A 19,340-nucleotide genomic window follows, 5' to 3' on the forward strand; every position below is an offset into this window, starting at 1 on the left:
AACAACTCAGTTGGTAGCTCAGTTGGTAGAGCATGGCGCTTGTAACGCCAGGGTAGTGGGTTCGATCCCCGGGACCACCCATATGTAGAATGTATGCACACATGACTGTAAGTCGCTTTGGATAAAAGCGTCTGCTAAATGGCATATATTATTATTATTATTATCAAATTTCTGCCATGCTAGAGCTGTCCTGGTCAACTGTAAGTACTGTTATTATGAAGTGGAAATGTCTAGAAGAAATAATGGCTCATGCTTCACCATCTGGCATTCTGACAGGACAAATCTGGGTTTGGCAGATGCCAGGAGAACCCTACTTGCCCCAATGCAACGTGCCAACTGTAAAGTTTGGTGGAGGAGGAATAATGGTCTGGGGCTGTTTTTCATGGTTCAGGCTAGGTCCCTTAGTGCCAGTGAAGGGAAATATTAACAGTAGAGCATACAATAGCATTCTAGACTATGGGATGAATTGAAACGCCAACTATGAGCCAGGCCTAATCGCCCAACATCAGTGCCCGACCTCACTAATTGAGGCTGAATGGAAGCAAGTCCCCACAGCAATGTTCCAACATCTAGTGGAAAGCCTTCCAAGAAGCGTGGAGGCTGTTATATCAGCAAAAGGGGGGACAAACTCCATATTAATGCCCATAATTTTGGAATTAGAATTTCAACGAGCAGGTGTCCACACACTTTTGGTAATGTAAAGAAAGAGAGAATGATCAAAATGGGATTATGATTGACAGGTTAGTGTTTAAATGGGTAGATTAATGGTTACACAGTACAATACACAATGCATTCATCACATCCTACCAATCACATTTCAACCACTCGATTTGGACACTCACATTGGAAAACTGATATTCTCGAACACTCCACAAACAAATGTAATGGATCTTTGATTGATTGTTTTCTCCATTCACCTGAACCTTCAATAGGAAGGTGTGCCAACTACTCATTTTCTAATCCTCCTTCTCTAGCTCGCAAGTCAGAGAGCTTCACAAGTGGCACTGGAGATGAAACAGTCTTTGTTGTCCCTCACCCTGCACTTTATCAATTGTGTTTTTAACATAATCCTAATGGGATTAATAATGCAGTCCCTCTCCGCTCTGCCGAGATCAGGGCTGGCTCCAAGAATAGGTGACATAAGCGGTCTCACCTCCCCACTCTCACTCAGATATCATCAGATATCTTTAACATGGCATACGTCATGGCAAAATGTGTAGAATTGCAGGAAATTAGCTTTAAAACTGAAGAAATATCTCTCCCCCCATGGCAAAATGAGTAGAATTGCAAGAAAAATGCTCCTGAATCCATGGCACGTGTTGAGGGGAGGGATGCACTGATGCAGCTGCTAATGTGGTTGGGGAGAGGACAAGGAACGCCAAACGTACTGCTTTACACCACGGTACACACTGCACTTAATGAAGGTGATGCGGAGGTAGGGGGGAGAAAGGAGAGGGGGGGAGACAGGAAGGAGATAAACAAGCGTGGGAGGGGGGTGTCGAGTCTTACCCGTATGCCACGCCGACGACGGTGCACTTCTTGAACTGCATCACGTTGCAGGTCAGAGTCCCCGTCTTGTCAGAGAAGATGTATTTCACCTGTGACAAGAAAGTGACAAGAGAAAGACAGCTAATCATTGCTCAATGTTGATCAGAGAGACACCAGAGACAGGAGCGTTAAACCATGTGGTGCTACGATTAATCAGTAATAGCTCAGAAGGCACAAATGTTTAACTTCAGAAAGTATTCACACCACTTGACTTTTTCCACATTTTGTTGTTTTACAAGGTGGGAGTAAAATGGATTTACTTTACATTATTTGTCAGTGCTCTGCAGAAAATACTCTAATGTCAAAGTGGAAGAGAAAATCTACATTTGTAAAAAAAAATCATGAAAATAAAAGACTAATATATTTTGATTACTTACTGTAAGTATTCACCTCCCTGAGTCAATACAGGTTATAATTACCTTTGGCAGCGATTACAGCTGTGAGTCTTTCTGGGTAAGTCTCTAAAATCTTTGCACACCTGGATTGTACAATATTTGCACAGTTTTTATAGATTTTTTTATTACATTTACATTCAAGTCATTTGTCAGACGCTTTATGAGCAGATTTACAAATTGGATCATTCACCTTATGACATCCAGTGGAACAGCCACTTTACAATAGTGCATCTAAATCTTAAAGGGGTGAGAAGGATTACTTATCCTATCCAAAGTACTTTAAATAAGCAAAGATATTAGAGGTTTAAATAAGCAAAGATATTAGAGGTTTAAATAAGCAAAGATATTAGAGTTTAAATAAGCAAAGATATTAGAGTTTAAATAAGCAAAGATATTAAGAGGCAAGTTTAAATAAGCATAGATATTAGAGTCAAGTTTAAATAAGCAAAGATATTAAGAGGCAAGTTTAAATAAGCAAATATATTAAGAGGCAAGATATTAAGATATATTTATTTATTTATATTAAGATTCAAGCTCTGTCAAGTTGATTGTTGATCATTGCTAGACAGCCATTTTCAAGTCCTGCCAAAGACTTTCAAGCAGATTTAATTCAAAACTATAACTTGGCCACATTCAATTATGAGCAGAAAGACGAATTCATCAAATCAGATGGCTTATTTGTTGTTGCCAATTATTTGAATGCTTATTTCATTGGCAAAGTGGGCAAATTTAGGCAGGAAATGCCCATGACAAACAGTGAGCAATTATATTAATGTATAAAAAAAACAAATAATGAAAGAAAAGCAGTGCAAGTTTGAATTTTGTAAAGTTATTGTGGGAGAGTTGGAAAAATTATTGTTAACAATCAATAATGTGCTTTCTTCACCAAGAATTCTGTCCCCTGCAGAGAGGAATTACGACGTTGGCGATTGAAGTTGGCATTAGAGGAGTGGAGACACTCGCTGGAGGGTGTAAAGGACCCATTCGTCGACCCATTCGTCATCCTCACGACCATCGGAACCTTGAGTACATACAGACAGCGAGGAGACTGAATCCGCGCCAAGCCAGGTGGGCCCTCTTCTTCACCAGGTTCGACTTCACACTGACCTATCGCCCAGGTTCTAAGAACATCAAGGCCGATGCCCTGTCCCGTATCTACAATTCAGGAGAGGCTCCTGTCTAGAGGGCACCCCTAATCCCATCCTCCCGAGTCGTGGGTCCAGTGGTTTGGGACATAGATGTGGACATCCACCAGGCTCTACAGACAGCGAGGAGACTGAGGGAGCCCTCTTCTTCCCGACTTCACACTGACCACTAAGAACATCAAGGATTTGTCCTCCCAGGAGAGGCTCCGTGCATCTAATCCCATTCCCATGGGGATAAGGGATTGGCTGCTGACCTGGGCACACACAGCTGTCATCGCTGGACATCCAGGTATTTCTTGCAGCATCCATTCCATCACTGAGAAATACTGGTGGCCCACCTTGATGCAGGATGTTACGTGGTATGTCAACTCCTGTTCTGTGTGTGCTCAAACCAAGTCCGCCCGGAATGCTCCAGCAGGGAAGCTCCTACCACTTCCTGTGCCTCAGTGACCTTGGCCCCATCTATCCATTGACGTTGTTACTGATCTTCCCCCTTCTGATGGTTTCACCACCATTCTGGTGGTAGTGGATAGATTCTCAGAGTCATGTCGTTTAATCCCTCTTCCAGGTCTTCCCACTGCTCTCCAGGTCGCTGAGGCACTCATCCAACAGGCCTTCAGGATGACATCATCTTGGACCGTGGCCCCCAATTCACATCCAGAGTATGGAGGGCCTTCTTGGAGAAGCTAGAGGTCACTGTTAGCCTCATATCCGTATTGGCCTCAGTCTAACGGGCAGGTGGAGAAGATGAGGAGTCACTGTCAGGACCGGCAAGGTGAGTGGGCACGTTTCCTTCCTTGGGCAGAGTACGCCCAGAACTCTCTACGTCACTCCTCCACTGGGTTGACCCCCTTTCAGTGTGTCTTGATTTTCCAGCCAGTGGATCCTGGGCCAGACTGCGACTCCTGCGGAAGATGAGTGGTTCCGGCGTGCGGAGGAGGTGTGGAACAATGCACACATAAGACTCCAGCGTCATCGGAGCAGGCAGACCGTCATCGCAGTGAGACCCTTGTGTTCCATCTGGCTCTCTACCAGGAACCTCCCACTCTGCCTGCCCTGCAAGCAACTGAGCCCCCGGTTTGTGGGGCCGTTCAAGGTTCTCTGGTGGGTCAATGTGGTGACATACAGGTTACAATTATCCAGTCATTACCGTATCTCACCCTCTTTTCATGTCTCCCTTCTCAGGCCGGTGGTTCCTTGTCCCCTAGCTGATGCTATTCCCCACGACACATCTCCACCCCCCTGAACATCAAGGGGAGCCCGGAGTAAGCTGCCAGATCCCTACTGGACTCCCGACGTCATGGGGGTCGGCTCCAGTATCTGGTGGGCTGGGAAGGGTATGGCCCAGAGGAGCGGTGTTGGTTTCCGGTGGAGGACATTCTGGACCCCAACATCATCCGTGATTTCCACCTTCGCCGCCCGGCCCAATCCGCTCCTCATCCTCGGGGTCTTCCCCCTGGTCGGCGTCGTCCTGCGGCTGGAGCCACACATCCATTACCTTCATTGCCTCTCCTTTATATGTCAGTCTCCCAGGTTCACTCACCAGTTGGTATTTTTCTAGTGTATGGGCGGTCTGCCTTGTGTTATTGTCATGTTATTGGTTTTGTTGTTTTATTAAAACGTTTCACCAGCACCTGCTTCCGACTCACCACCCCATCATTACAGTAGGCTAGTGGCACAAAATCTAAATTTAATCCATTTTCAATTCAGGCTGTAACAACTAAATCTGGGAAAGTCAAGAGGTGTGAATATTTTCTGAAGGCACTATAAATGTCCCCAATTCACAGGTGACTAGAATACATTTTTTTGTCAACATTGGAAACATGTATTTGGTACAACTACTACAACATGTGCAGGTGGAGGTGGATATAATGTCATTAATGAATTCAATGTAATTCATTTAAAAAATTGAACAATCTGCGTTACCTGTCCTAGTTCTTCATTCAGGTTGGAAGTGCGAGCCACAGCTGGGGTGTTAGTGGGCTCATATTGCATGTCTGTATCCTGAAATAATCAGAATCTTATGAGACACAACACCAACTTCAAACATTTAGACTTTGAAATCAAGTGACTATACAGGAACAGATTCAAATGGAGTCCGAAATGATTAACACCCTTGATAAAGATGAGCAATAATGACTGTATAAAATACATGTTTCAAATAATGAGCTATATTGTATGCTCAAAACAATTGGAAAATAATCATTATTAACCTAAATAAACTGCAAATGTAGCTAACAAGTTTGTTGAGTCACAAGCTTGATGTAGTCATTGCGTGCTAGAAGTATTGGAAAAAACACTAAACGTCTGATTACTTTATCTATAAGAATCTTTGGGGGTGTCAAGAATTGTATATTATATTTTTTTGGCATAGAACATAGCTTAGTATTTTAATTACTTATTTTAGAGTCATTATTGCTCATCTTTATCAAGGGTGTCAATAATTTCAGACACCAGTGTATGTATGTGTGCCATGAGAGATTTGACCCAAATCGGTATTATTTAAATTGTTTACTAAATTTGATAATCTAAAGGTTGGTTAACTTAGTAAAATGTAACCTTTTATTTTTGAGTTGCAGACAGTCTGGGTTTTCTACCAGCCGTAGGAGGCAGCATGTTAAAGACCAGAACCCAATTCCGATTATCCCCTTCTCCCAGAAGTGTAACTCCATCACTCCGAACTCAAGGATTTCAAAGCATTAAATTGGTGTAGGATAGAAGTACTGTCTTAACCAACCCAATGCTGAAGGGGGACTAATCCAGTGTACACTTCGGGGATAAAGGCGGAGAATTGAATTGGGTTCAGAGATATATGATGATAAACATTAATAGGGTTGGAGTCAAATCCATTTAATTCAGTGAATTCAGGATGTAAACTGAAGTCACTGAATTTAAATGGAATTGACCACAACCCCAGTCAGTGATGACCACGAGGTCCCAAATCCAAATCCCCTGTGTCTTCTCTCACCCAGTTGATGAAGAAGGCCTGGGTGAACTTGATGACCTCAAGGGTCACCAGCAGACTGATGGGGATCAGGTTGTTGAAGAGAATGATGAAGGTGAGGAAGTTGAGGTCAAAGTTCGCCGCACCGCCATCTGTCAGGGGGACAACAAGTTTGGCGGGGATAGAGGAGCGATAGACAAGACTTTTGTCAATGTTGAATCCCGTCAACAAAAAAACATGGGGAAAAATAAATAGTTCCCAAAGCCAAGTCCCATCTTATGCTCAACGTTTTCACAATCCAGTGTACGTGTTGTACAATGTTGTATCAATGATGTTCATTAGGTGAGATTTAAGAACCATCTCTTCCACTCCACCTTATCCTCTCACCTCTGAAATTGATATTCACTCTAATTACGGTTCCATAATTCTTCCTACAGAACTGGGACTAGAGTGGAGGTGTTATACAGTGTCTTGCAAATGTATTCACCACCCCCTGGCATTTTTCCTATTTTGTTGCATTACAACCTGTAATTTAAATGTATTTTTAAATAGGATGTCATGTCATGGAAATGTACAAAATAGTCCAAATTGATTAAGTGAAATTTAAAAAATAACTTAATAAAAAATTCAAAAACATAAACAACGGAAAAGTGGTGCATGCCCCCTTTGCTATGATGCCCCTAAATAAGATCTGGTGCAACCAATTACCTTCAGACGTCACATAAATAGTTCAAGTCCACCTGTGTGCAACCTAAGTGTCACATGATCCAGAGTCTGCAACACCACTAAGTAAGGGGCGCCATGAAGACCAAGGAGCTCACCAAACAGGTCAGGGACAAAGTTGTGGAGAAGTACAGATCAGGGTTGGATTATAGAAAAATATCAACTTTGAACATCCCACGGAGCACTATTAAATCCATTATTAAAAAATGTAAAGAATATGGCACCATAACAAACCAACCAAGAGAGGGCTGCCCTCTTAAACTGACGGACCAGGCAAGGAGGGCATTAATCAGAAAGGCAACGAAGAGACCAAAGACAACCCTGAAGGAGCTGCAAAGATCCACAGCGGAGATTGGAGTATCTGTCCATAGGACCACTTTAAGCCGTACACTCCACAGAGCTGAACTTTATAGAAGAATGGCCAGAAAAAAGCCATTGCTTAAAGGATAAGCAAACACATTTGGTGTTCTCCAAAAGGCATGTGGGAGACTCCCCAAACATATGAAAGAAGGTACTCTGGTTAGATGAGACTAAAATTGATATTTTTGACCATCAAGGAAAACGCTTTGTCTGGCGCAAACCCATCACCTCTCACCACCCCGAGAACCCTATCCCCACAGTGAAGCATGGTGGTGGCAGCATCATGCTGTTGGTATGTTTTTCATCGGCAAAGACTGGGAAACTGGTCAGAATTGAAGGAATGATGGGATGGCGCTAAATACAGGGAAATTCTAGGAGGGGAACCTGTTTCAGTCTTCCAGAGATTTGAGACTGGGACTGAGGTTCACCTTCCAGCAGGACAATAACCCTAAGCATACTGCTAAAGCAACACTCGAGTGGTTTAATTGGAAACATTTAAATGTCTTGGAATGGCCCAGTCAAAGCCCAGACCTCAATCCAATTGAGAATCTGTGGAATGACTTAAAGATTGCTGTATATCAGCGGAACCCATCCAACTTGAAGGAGCTAGAGCAGTTTTGCCTTGAAAAATGGGCAAGAATCTCAGTGGCTAGATGTGCCAAGCTTATAGAGACATACACCAAGGGACTTGCAGCTGTAATTGCTGCAAAAGGTGGCTCTAAAAAGTATTGACTTGGTGGGGGGGGGGGTGAATAGTTATGCACGCTCAAGTTTTCAGTTGTTTGTCTTATTTCTTGTTTGTTTCGTAATAAAAAATATTTTGCATCTTCAAAGTGGTAGGCATGTTGTGTAAATCAAGTGATACAACCCCCCCAAAAATCCATTTCAATTCCAGGTTGTAAGGCAACAAAATAGGAAAAATGCCAAGGGGGGTGAATGTAACTGACAGTTAGACTTACAGGTTATGTCGTTGTCTTTTGTTTGAATTGTTTATGTGTCCACTGTGCGGGGGAAATGATAATACAAACGGAACTACGTAGCTAATACTGTAGTAACGGGGATCCTTATTGTAGCAACACACTTTTGGAGGGAAGGCAATCCTGTGCTGCGTTAGCTAAGTTTTCATGTCATCGGATGTAGTTCATAAAGGTCGAAGAGCGTATGTTAGGATGAAGTGTGAATTCATGCAAGGAATAATAAGTGTGAAGTTTGATTTCCTCCCTTCTGTAATAAGCAGCCAATGAGGTATTTGTTCCTTTATTCATGTGTTAATCTGAACCTGTTATAATGCCGGTTAAACTGTTATGTATGTAAGCACTTCAGAGTTATACCAAGCTAATAAGTCACTCGTAAGATAAGGTTGTAAGAGTGTGCTTAACTGTATTTTTCATTTACTTTATAGTTCTCACGGAAGGTGATAATTCTGACTAAAACTACAGAATAAAGCCGCCAGTTAAAATCAAGGAACGGTTGTGCTCGTGGTTACTGAAGGGAGCTACAGTGAGAACTCAATGCTCTTCACGAGCAAGAGAGAAAGAAGAATCACATCCAGCTGTAAAACGTCTACAAGATTCCCAAATCCTGGTAGACCCTGTCATCTGCCAGATAAGAGTTTTGCACCTACCTGCAAACTAAGAAGAAAATCTCCACATAAGGAAGCATCGTGAGGCAACATAAGGTCAAGACTAACAGGAAAGTCAGACACGCAAGTACAAGTCAAGGTGTTTGAAGGTGGTCCTAGCCTTGTGAACAGCTAATAAGAGACTTTAAGATTACAATTCGTAAGGACTGGAGATAGTTGTCTATTTCATAAATACTCTGGTATTATGCATTTGATCTTTCTATCTTAATGTATCACTGGTATGTGTATTACTGAAAAATATTATTTGATACTTAATAAAATATATATATAGTCACAAACATTAAGGGTCAGCGTACACCTATTAATTATATATTCACATGTAAGTTAATAGTGTAATTGTTTGGTAAGGTGTTTGTTCAAGCCTTTGTTACAAGCATTATACATGTTTATACCACATACTGAGTTTTAAATTACAGTGAATTAGAGTATATATTACCTACTCACTTATCCAAACCTTAGCTAGAATTGATTTGACTTGATTTAGAATGTCAGAAAGAGGTAGTTTCACTAAAGGTGATAGAGATGGGGTGGGTCAAGTTGAGCAGCTGCAGCAACACCTCGCAAACTTTGAGCCTTCATCAGAACAAACAGAACAGCAGGAAGAGGCCCAGACTGGTGTGGAGTCACTTCGGCCAGTGAATGATGATACAGAGGCTGCTAATGAGATAGCACAACAAGAGCCACGAAAAGGTGAGAGGGTCCGCAGGTTAACTGAAAAGGGCAGAGAACTGCGCGACGAAAGGTGGAGACAGCTCGAACATCGTTTCAGGGTCAGCTATGAGAAGTGGAAGGCTCTGGTAAAGGAAGCAAAACTGTCACTGACAGGCTGTTGCGCTGAAGACCTACTAGAAGACCTCTTAAACAAGATTAGCCATACCTCTACAGAGCTAAACCTTGTCTACGTAAATTTGCGTCAAATCGACATTCCCGACAACGATATACGACGCAGAGTTGATATTATCATTATTATCAAGACTGTAAGGTGTCATTTAAAAGGCAGGGAAGAAGGTCAAAGTAACCAGATAGAGTTGCACTGGAAGGACAGCAATTCCTTGTGCATGTCTGAACTCTCACATAAGTCAAGTCTCAACTATCAGCCCTCAAGTGCTTCCTCCCAGTCTCAAAGCAACTCAAAGGTCAACTCCAGACGCTCAAGCGTGTCATCTGTCAAGAGACAAGAGGCTGCGGCGGAAGTTGCTGCTAACCAAGCAGCTTTAGAAGTAATGGTTAAGCAAGAACGCCAACTAGAAGAACTTCAGCGACTCGAAGATGAAGATAAGAAGAGGACAGCGGAGCAAGAAGCTGAGGCTGTGAAACGCAGCTTAGAAGAAGCTAGGCTGCGAGTCAAGTTAGAGGTAGAAAATGCTGCCAGACAAAGGACACTAGAAGACAAGCGTAGAGAGTTAGAGCGCCTAGAAGTGCTCAAGAAACTAAATGCTGCCAAGGCGCGAATGCAAGTGTATGAGCAAGATGAAAACTCAGAGGACGAGAAGAGAGAACTACTCTCTAACTGCAAATCTGTGAAAGAAGTCATGCACAGAAGTGGCTCATTTCACAGTCTCTCACCACAACATGTCGTGACAAGCACACAGCAAGAAGATGGCACCAAGACCATGTTCAGGTTACTAGCGGAATCAATCAGGAAAGCCGCCTCCCCATACCAGAACCAGTAACATTCAATGGAGAGCCTCTCTCGTACACTGACTGGAAGGTCTCTTTTCAGACTCTGATAGACAGGAAGAACATACCATCAACTGAGAAGATATATTACTTAAGAAAATATGTCGGTGGGCCTGCCAAGAAAGCCATCGAAAGTTACTTTATGTTAGGAACAGAATCAGCCTACCATGCTGCTTGGACCATTCTTGAAGAAAGGTACGGAAACAAATTCTTCATCGCCAAGTCTTTCAGAGATAAGCTCAATGCATGGCCTACGATAGGATCCAAGGACAGTCTTGAACTTAGAGACCTTGTAGACTTTCTTCGCAGCTGTGAAGCTGCTATGTCTCAGAATAAGGGCCTGGAGGTGCTTAATGACTGTAATGAAAACCAAAAGATCCTCGCTAAACTTCCAGATTGGCTAACTTCAAGATGGAATAGAAAGGTCACAGACATCTTAGAAGAAACGGAGATCTTTCCTAGCTTCAGTCAGTTTGTGAAGTTTCTCACGAGAGAAGCCCGGATTGCTTGCAATCCTGTAACATCCCTTCATGCTTTGAAACCAAGTGAAGATGGGAAACTTAAGACGCCAAGGATTCAAAACCCCGGAGCAAGGGTATTAGCAACTAACTCTGATGAGAAAGATACTGTTACTAGTTGTGTCTTCTGTGAGAAGTCAGGTCACAGTCTCCACAAATGCTGGAAGTTCATGGATAAGCCCGCCGCAGAGCGACAGAAGTTTGTTCAAGAGAATAAATTGTGCTTTGGCTGTTTAAGGCCTGGGCATCGATCGAAAGATTGTGATAACAGGAACACCTGCGACACGTGTCAGAGGAGGCATCCATCCTGCCTGCACGAAGATCGTAGTAAAGAAAGGTTAAGGGATAGGAAGACAGAGCCCCCACGAGATAAGGGGACAAGAGCGTCAAGTGAGGCCATATCTAACAGAGTCGTAAGGGACATTAACACTCACACCTCCACAATCATTCCAGTATGGGTGTCAACCACAAGTGAGCCAGATCGTGAAGTTCTTGTGTATGCACTTCTTGACACCCAGAGTGACGCCACTTTTATCCTTGAAGAGACAACAAAGGCTCTCAATACAAGGAAGGAGCCAGTCCAACTGAAACTCTCTACAATGGCTTCAAGAAATACCACTGTGCCCTGCCAGAAGCTGTCTGGTTTGCAGGTTAGAGGGTTTTACTTGGAGAAGAAAATCCCTCTGCCAACGACCTACTCGAGAGAGTTTATTCCTGCAAACAGAGATCATATTCCTACTCCAGAGACTGCAAGAGCATGGTCTCATCTTGAACACATTGCAGAAGAGATTGCTCCTCAACAGAGCTGTGATGTCGGTCTCTTAATTGGCTACATCTGCTCCCAGGCTCTCCTTCCAAGAGAAATTGTGTCTGGTAAGGGAAATCAGCCTTTTGCTCAGAGAACAGATCTTGGCTGGAGCATAGTCGGCTATGGAAATCCATGTATCGACTATGGCGACCCTATTGGAGTGAGTCATCGGGTTATCGTTAGACAGGTGATGCCAAGCCTTCAATCCTCTTCCAACCTCACAAATCAAGTACACTATGTTTGTAGAACACATGTAAGAGAGGTAATCACAACACTGGACATTATCAAGACGCTTGAATCTGACTTCAACGAGAGAGCTGCAGAAGAGGACCTCATATCTCAAGAGGATATCCGGTTCCTGAAGAAAATGAAAGAGGGCATGAGACGTAAGGACAATGGACATTATGAGATGCCGCTGCCGTTTAAGGAAGAAAGACCCAATCTGCCGAACAATAAAACATGTGCAGTTCACCGACTCAAGTGCCTGGAAAGGAGGCTAAGGAGAGACAAGCAGTACTACAAGGACTACACAGCACTCATGGAATAGACTATAGCTTGTGGAGATGCTGAGAAGGTCTCTAAAGAGGAAATTAACAAGCATCCAGCATGGTACATCCCGCATCATGGAGTTTATCACCCACAAAAGCCTGGGAAGATACGAGTCGTCTTTGACTGCTCAGCTAAGTTTCGAGAGACGTCCTTGAATGATCATCTTACCGGTCCAGAGGTGACAAACACATTGCTGGGCGTCCTTTGTCGTTTTCGTAAGGGTCCAGTTGCAATCATGTGTGACGTAGAGTGCATGTTCCACCAGTTTCATGTGAAAGCAGAAGACCAAGATTATCTACGGTTCCTTTGGTGGGAGAACGGAGATCTAGAGTCTCAACCCTCAGCGTATCGTATGATGGTCCACTTGTTCGGCGCAGCTTCATCTCCTGGTTGTGCCAACTATGGTCTCAAATATCTTGCTGCCGAAGGACGAGGAAGCTTCAGCGAGAAGTCTATCCAGTTCATAGAAAGGAACTTTTATGTTGATGATGGGTTGACGAGCATATCGTCTGAAGCTGAAGCGGCCCAGCTGGGGAAAGAAGCAAGAGAGCTTTGCAGCATCGGCAAACTTCGGTTGCACAAGTTTATCTCTAACAGCAAGGAAGTTATAGCCACAATTCCCAAGGAAGAACGTGCCAAGGGTGCCAAAGACCTGGATATGGCTCTGGGTGAACCACACATGGAGAGAGCGCTTGGTGTACTGTGGTGTGTCGCATCAGACGAGTTCCAGTTTAGAGTAGTTGTCAAGGAACGCCCACTCACAAGAAGAGGAGTGTTGTCTACAGTAGCCTCTGTATATGATCTGCTTGGGTTTGTGGCACCCTTTGTCCTGGTGGGGAAGCAGATCTTGCAGCGGATGTGTCGTGACAAAATCGACTGGGATGACCCCCTTCCAGATGACCTAAGTTCCCAGTGGGAATTCTGGCTCCAAGGTCTACAAAACTTGTCTGAAGTAAGGATCCAACGAAGCTACTTGCCATCAAGTTTCAAGGAGGTGCAGAGTTATGAGCTCCATCACTTCTCCGACGCTAGTACCTCAGGTTATGGAGAGTGCTCATACCTCAGAACAATTAAACCTCCAACACAGACGGAAATGGAGTAAAGACAGAAGAAACGCAAGGATTAATGACATTGTCATTTTGCAAGATGATACTGCACCACGCAACCTGTGGAAATTGGCAAAGGTTACAGAAGTGTACCCGGGACAGGATGGCCGGGTGAGAAGATTCAAGTTACTGATCAGCGACTCAACCCTAGATGAGAGAGGTAAATGCATCACCAAACCCACCTATCTGGAGAGGCCCATCCATAAGACAGTCACCCTCCTGGAAGCCGATCAAGAAACCCGATCAAGAAACCCCTTTCACAGAAATCACCGGTTATTGGTGGGAGTGTAACTGACAGTTAGACTTACAGGTTATGTCGTTGTCTTTGGTTTGAATTGTTTATGTGTCCACTGTGCGGGGGAAATGATAATACAAGCGGAACTACGTAGCTAATACAGCTATTTGTCGTCCTTAACGTAGGAGACACTGCTAGCTAGCCAACAGCTAGCCAACGTCTACTGAATAGAACTTCCGCACTCAACAACCTGGTCGCATTCCGCTTCGCTCCACAGGTAGTATCACATTTTTCATTTCATTTCATTACAGCACAACGGTTTGATTTGTTTGATCGTAGCTAGCTACATAGCTAGCTACATAGCCGTCTGTGTATCAAAGATAATTGTGTAGTCTAGAGCGATTTTCTAGGTTAGCTAGCCAGCTATTATCGTTCTTTTAACGCAACGTAACGTAATCAACACTGCTAGCTAGCCAGCTAGCCCCCGAATTGCAGCACTGTAGAAACTATTACACTCAACGGAACGACTTGATTAGTGTAGTGTCAACAACGCAGCCACTGCCAGCTAGCCTACAAAGTCAACAACGCAGCCACTGCCAGCTAGCCTACTTCAGCAGTACTGTATCATTTTAATCTATCCCTGTTTTCTCCTCTCTGCACAGACCATACAAACGCTCCACACCGCGTGGCCGCGGCCACCCTAATCTGGTGGTCCCAGCGCGCACGACCCACGTGGAGTTCCAGGTCTCCGGTAGCCTCTGGAACTGCCGATCTGCGGCCAACAAGGCAGAGTTCATCTCAGCCTATGCCTCCCTCCAGTCCCTCGACTTCTTGGCACTGACAGAAACATGGATCACCACAGATAACACTGCTACTCCTACTGCTCTCTCTTCGTCCGCCCACGTGTTCTCGGGTGGTGGCACCGGGATCCTCATCTCTCCCAAGTGGTCATTCTCTCTTTCTCCCCTTACCCATCTGTCTATCGCCTCCTTTGAATTCCATGCTGTCACAGTTACCAGCCCTTTCAAGCTTAACATCCTTATCATTTATCGCCCTCCAGGTTCCCTCGGAGAGTTCATCAATGAGCTTGATGCCTTGATAAGCTCCTTTCCTGAGGACGGCTCACCTCTCACAGTTCTGGGCGACTTTAACCTCCCCACGTCTACCTTTGACTCATTCCTCTCTGCCTCCTTCTTTCCACTCCTCTCCTCTTTTGACCTCACCCTCTCACCTTCCCCCCCTACTCACAAGGCAGGCAATACGCTCAACCTCATCTTTACTAGATGCTGTTCTTCCACTAACCTCACTGCAACTCCCCTCCAAGTCTCCGACCACTACCTTGTATCCTTTTCCCTCTCGCTCTCATCCAACACCTCCCACACTGCCCCTACTCGGATGGTATCGCGCCGTCCCAACCTTCGCTCTCTCTCCCCCGCTACTCTCTCCTCTTCCATCCTATCATCTCTTCCCTCCGCTCAAACCTTCTCCAACCTATCTCCTGATTCTTCCTCCTCAACCCTCCTCTCCTCCCTCTCTGCATCCTTCGACTCTCTATGTCCCCTATCCTCCAGGCCGGCTCGGTCCTCCCTCCCGCTCCGTGGCTCGATGACTCATTGCGAGCTCACAGAACAGGGCTCCGGGCAGCCGAGCGGAAATGGAGGAAAACTCGCCTCCCTGCGGACCTGGCATCCTTTCACTCCCTCCTCTCTACATTTTCCTCCTCTGTCTCTGCTGCTAAAGCCACTTTCTACCACGCTAAATTCCAAGCATCTGCCTCTAACCCTAGGAAGCTTTTTGCCACCTTCACCTCCCTCCTGAATCCTCCTCCCCCCCCCCTCCTCCCTCTCTGCAGACGACTTCGTCAACCATTTTGAAAGGAAGGTCGACGACATCCGATCCTCGTTTGCTAAGTCAAACGACACCGCTGGTTCTGCTCACACTGCCCTACCCTGTGCTCTGACCTCTTTCTCCCCTCTCTCTCCAGATGAAATCTCGCGTCTTGTGACGGCCGGCCGCCCAACAACCTGCCCGCTTGACCCTATCCCCTCCTCTCTTCTCCAGACCATTTCCGGAGACCTTCTCCCTTACCTCACCTCGCTCATCAACTTATCCCTGACCGCTGGCTACGTCCCTTCCGTCTTCAAGAGAGCGAGAGTTGCACCCCTTCTGAAAAAACCTACACTCGATCCCTCCGATGTCAACAATTATAGACCAGTATCCCTTCTTTCTTTTCTCTCCATAACTCTTGAACGTGCCGTCCTTGGCCAGCTCTCCCGCTATCTCTCTCTGAATGACCTTCTTGATCCAAATCAGTCAGGTTTCAAGACTAGTCATTCAACTGAGACTGCTCTCCTCTGTATCACGGAGGCGCTCCGCACTGCTAAAGCTAACTCTCTCTCCTCTGCTCTCATCCTTCTAGATCTATCGGCTGCCTTCGATACTGTGAACCATCAGATCCTCCTCTCCACCCTCTCCGAGTTGGGCATCTCCGGCGCGGCCCACGCTTGGATTGCGTCCTACCTGACAGGTCGCTCCTACTAGGTGGCGTGGCGAGAATCTGTCTCCTCACCACGCGCTCTCACCACTGGTGTCCCCCAGGGCTCTGTTCTAGGCCCTCTCCTATTCTCGCTATACACCAAGTCACTTGGCTCTGTCATAACCTCACATGGTCTCTCCTATCATTGCTATGCAGACGACACACAACTAATCTTCTCCTTTCCCCCTTCTGATGACCAGGTGGCGAATCGCATCTCTGCATGTCTGGCAGACATATCAGTGTGGATGACGGATCACCACCTCAAGCTGAACCTCGGCAAGACGGAGCTGCTCTTCCTCCCGGGGAAGGACTGCCCGTTCCATGATCTCGCCATCACGGTTGACAACTCCATTGTGTCCTCCTCCCAGAGCGCTAAGAACCTTGGTGTGATCCTGGACAACACCCTGTCGTTCTCAACCAACATCAAGGCGGTGGCCCGTTCCTGTAGGTTTATGCTCTACAACATCTGCAGAGTACGACCCTGCCTTGTCATCTCCCGTCTGGATTACTGCAACTCGCTGTTGGCTGGGCTCCCTGCCTGTGCCATTAAACCCCTTCAACTCATCCAGAACGCCGCAGCCCGTCTGGTGTTCAACCTTCCCAAGTTCTCACACGTCACCCCGCTCCTCCGTTCTCTCCACTTGCTTCCAGTTGAAGCTCGCATCCGCTACAAGACCATGGTGCTTGCCTACGGAGCTGTGAGGGGAACGGCACCTCAGTACCTCCAGGCTCTGATCAGGCCCTACACCCAAACAAGGGCACTGCGTTCATCCACCTCTGGCCTGCTCGCCTCCCTACCACTGAGGAAGTACAGCTCCCGCTCAGCCCAGTCAAAACTGTTCGCTGCTCTGGCCCCCCAATGGTGGAACAAACTCCCTCACGATGCCAGGACAGCGGAGTCAATCACCACCTTCCGGAGACACCTGAAACCCCACCTCTTTAAGGAATACCTAGGATAGGATAAGTATCCCCCCCCTTTAAGATTTAGATGCACTATCGTAAAGTGACTGTTCCACTGGATGTCATAAGGTGAATGCACCAATTTGTAAGTCGCTCTGGATAAGAGCGTCTGCTAAATGACTTAAATGTAATGTAAATGTTAGGAACAGGAACAATGGCGGCCCTCTTGAAGCATGTGGGAACAACAGACTGGGATAGGGATTGATTGAATATATCCGTAAACACACCAGCCAGCTGGTCTGCGCATGCTCTGAGGGCGCGGCTGGGGATGCCGTCTGGGGCCTGCAGCCTTGCAAGAGTTGACACGTTTAAATGTTTTCCTCACGTCGGCTGCAGTGAAGGAGAGTCCGCATGTTTTAGTTGCGGACCGTGTCAGTGGCACTGCATTGTCCTCAAAGCGGGCAAAAAAGTTATTTAGTCTGCCTGGGAGCAAGATATCCTGGTCCGTGACGGGGCTGGTTTTCTTTTTGTAATCCGTGATGGACTGTAAACCCTTCCACATACCTCTTGTGTCTGAGCCGTTGAATTGAGATTCTACTTTGTCTCTATACTGACGCTTAGCTTGTTTGATTGCCTTGCGGAGGGAATAGTTACACTGTTTGTATTCCGTCATGTTTCCGGTCACCGTGCCCTGATTAAAATCAGTGGTTCGCGCTTTCAGTTTCACGCCAATGCTGCCATCAATCCACGGTTTCTAGTTTGGGAATGTTTTAATCGTTGCTATGTGAACGACATCTTCAACGCACATTCCAATGAACTCGCCCACCGAATCAGCGTATTTGTCAATGTTGTTGTCTGACGCAATACGAAACATATCCCAGTCCACGTGATGGAACCAGTCTTGGAGTGTGGAATCAGATTGGTCGGACCAGCGTTGAACAAACCTCAGCGCGGGAGCTTCTTGTTTTAGTTTCTGTCTGTAGGCAGGGATCAACAAAATGGAGTCGTGGTCAGCTTTCCCGAAAGGAGAGCGGGGCAGGGCCTTATATGCGTTGCGGAAGTTGGAATAGCAATGATCCAAGGTTTTTCCAGCCCTGGTTGCGCAATCAATATGCTGATAAAATTTAGGGAGTCTTGTTTTCAGATTAGCCTTGTTAAAATCCCCAGTTACAATGAATGCAGCCTCCGGATATATGGATTCCAGTTTGCAAAGAGTCAAATAAAGTTCGTTCAGAGCCATTGATGTGTCTGCTTGGGGGGGAATATATACTGTGATTATAATCGAAGAGAATTCCCTTGGTAGATAATGCGGTCGACATTTGATTGTGAGGAATTCTAAATCAGGTGAACAGAAGGACTTGAGTTCCTGTATGTTGTTGTAGCCACACCACGTCACGTTAACCATGAAGCATACTCCCCCGCCCCTCTTCTTACCAGAAAGATGTTTGTTTCTGTCGGCGCGATGCGTGGAGAAACCAGCTGGCTGCACCGACTCTGATAGCGTCTCTCCAGTGAGCCATGTTTCCGTGAAGCAAAGAACGTTAGTCTCTGATGTCCCTCTGGAATGCTACCCTTGCTCAGATTTCATCAACCTTGTTGTCAAGAGACTGGACATTGGCGAGGAGAATGCTAGAGAGAGGTGCACGTCTCCGGAGTCTGACCAGAAGACCGCTTCATTTTCCCCTTTTATGAAGTCGTTTTTTGCGGTCCATTCCGTTGTCCTGGGTGAAAGGCAGAACACAGGATCTGCTTCGCGACAGTCATATTCTTGGTCGTACTGATGGTGAGTTGACGCTGCTCTTATGTTCAGTAGTTCTTCTCGACTGTATGTAATGAAACCTAAGATGACCTGGGGTACCAATGTAAGAAATAACATGTAAAAAAAAAAAAACTGCATAGTTTCCTCGGAACGCGAAGCGAGGCGTCCATCTCTGTCGGCGCTGGAAGATCATGTCAAGCAAAAGAGGCACTGAGTTTGAAGGTACGTCTTGAAATACATTCACAGGTACACCTCCAATTGACTCAAATGATGTCAATTAGCCTATCAGAAGCTTCTAAAGCCATGACATCTTGGAATTTTCCAAGCTATTTACAGGCACAGTCAACTTAGTGTATATAAACTTCTGACCCACTGGAACAGTAAATTATAAGTGATATAATCTGTCTGTAAACAATTGTTGGAAAAAGTACTTGTCATGCACAAAGTAGATGTCCTAACCGACTTGCCAAAACTGTAGTTTGTTAACAAGAA

General features: G+C 45.5%; 1 pseudogene; it reads right to left on the reverse strand.

Annotated features, from left to right (window-relative positions):
• Positions 1-19,340, reverse strand: part of LOC123999758 — a 203,253-nt pseudogene that overhangs the window by 136,526 nt on the left and 47,387 nt on the right.

The sequence above is a fragment of the Oncorhynchus gorbuscha genome, linkage group LG16 (assembly GCF_021184085.1).
Source record: "Oncorhynchus gorbuscha isolate QuinsamMale2020 ecotype Even-year linkage group LG16, OgorEven_v1.0, whole genome shotgun sequence".
Lineage (NCBI taxonomy): Eukaryota > Metazoa > Chordata > Actinopteri > Salmoniformes > Salmonidae > Oncorhynchus > Oncorhynchus gorbuscha.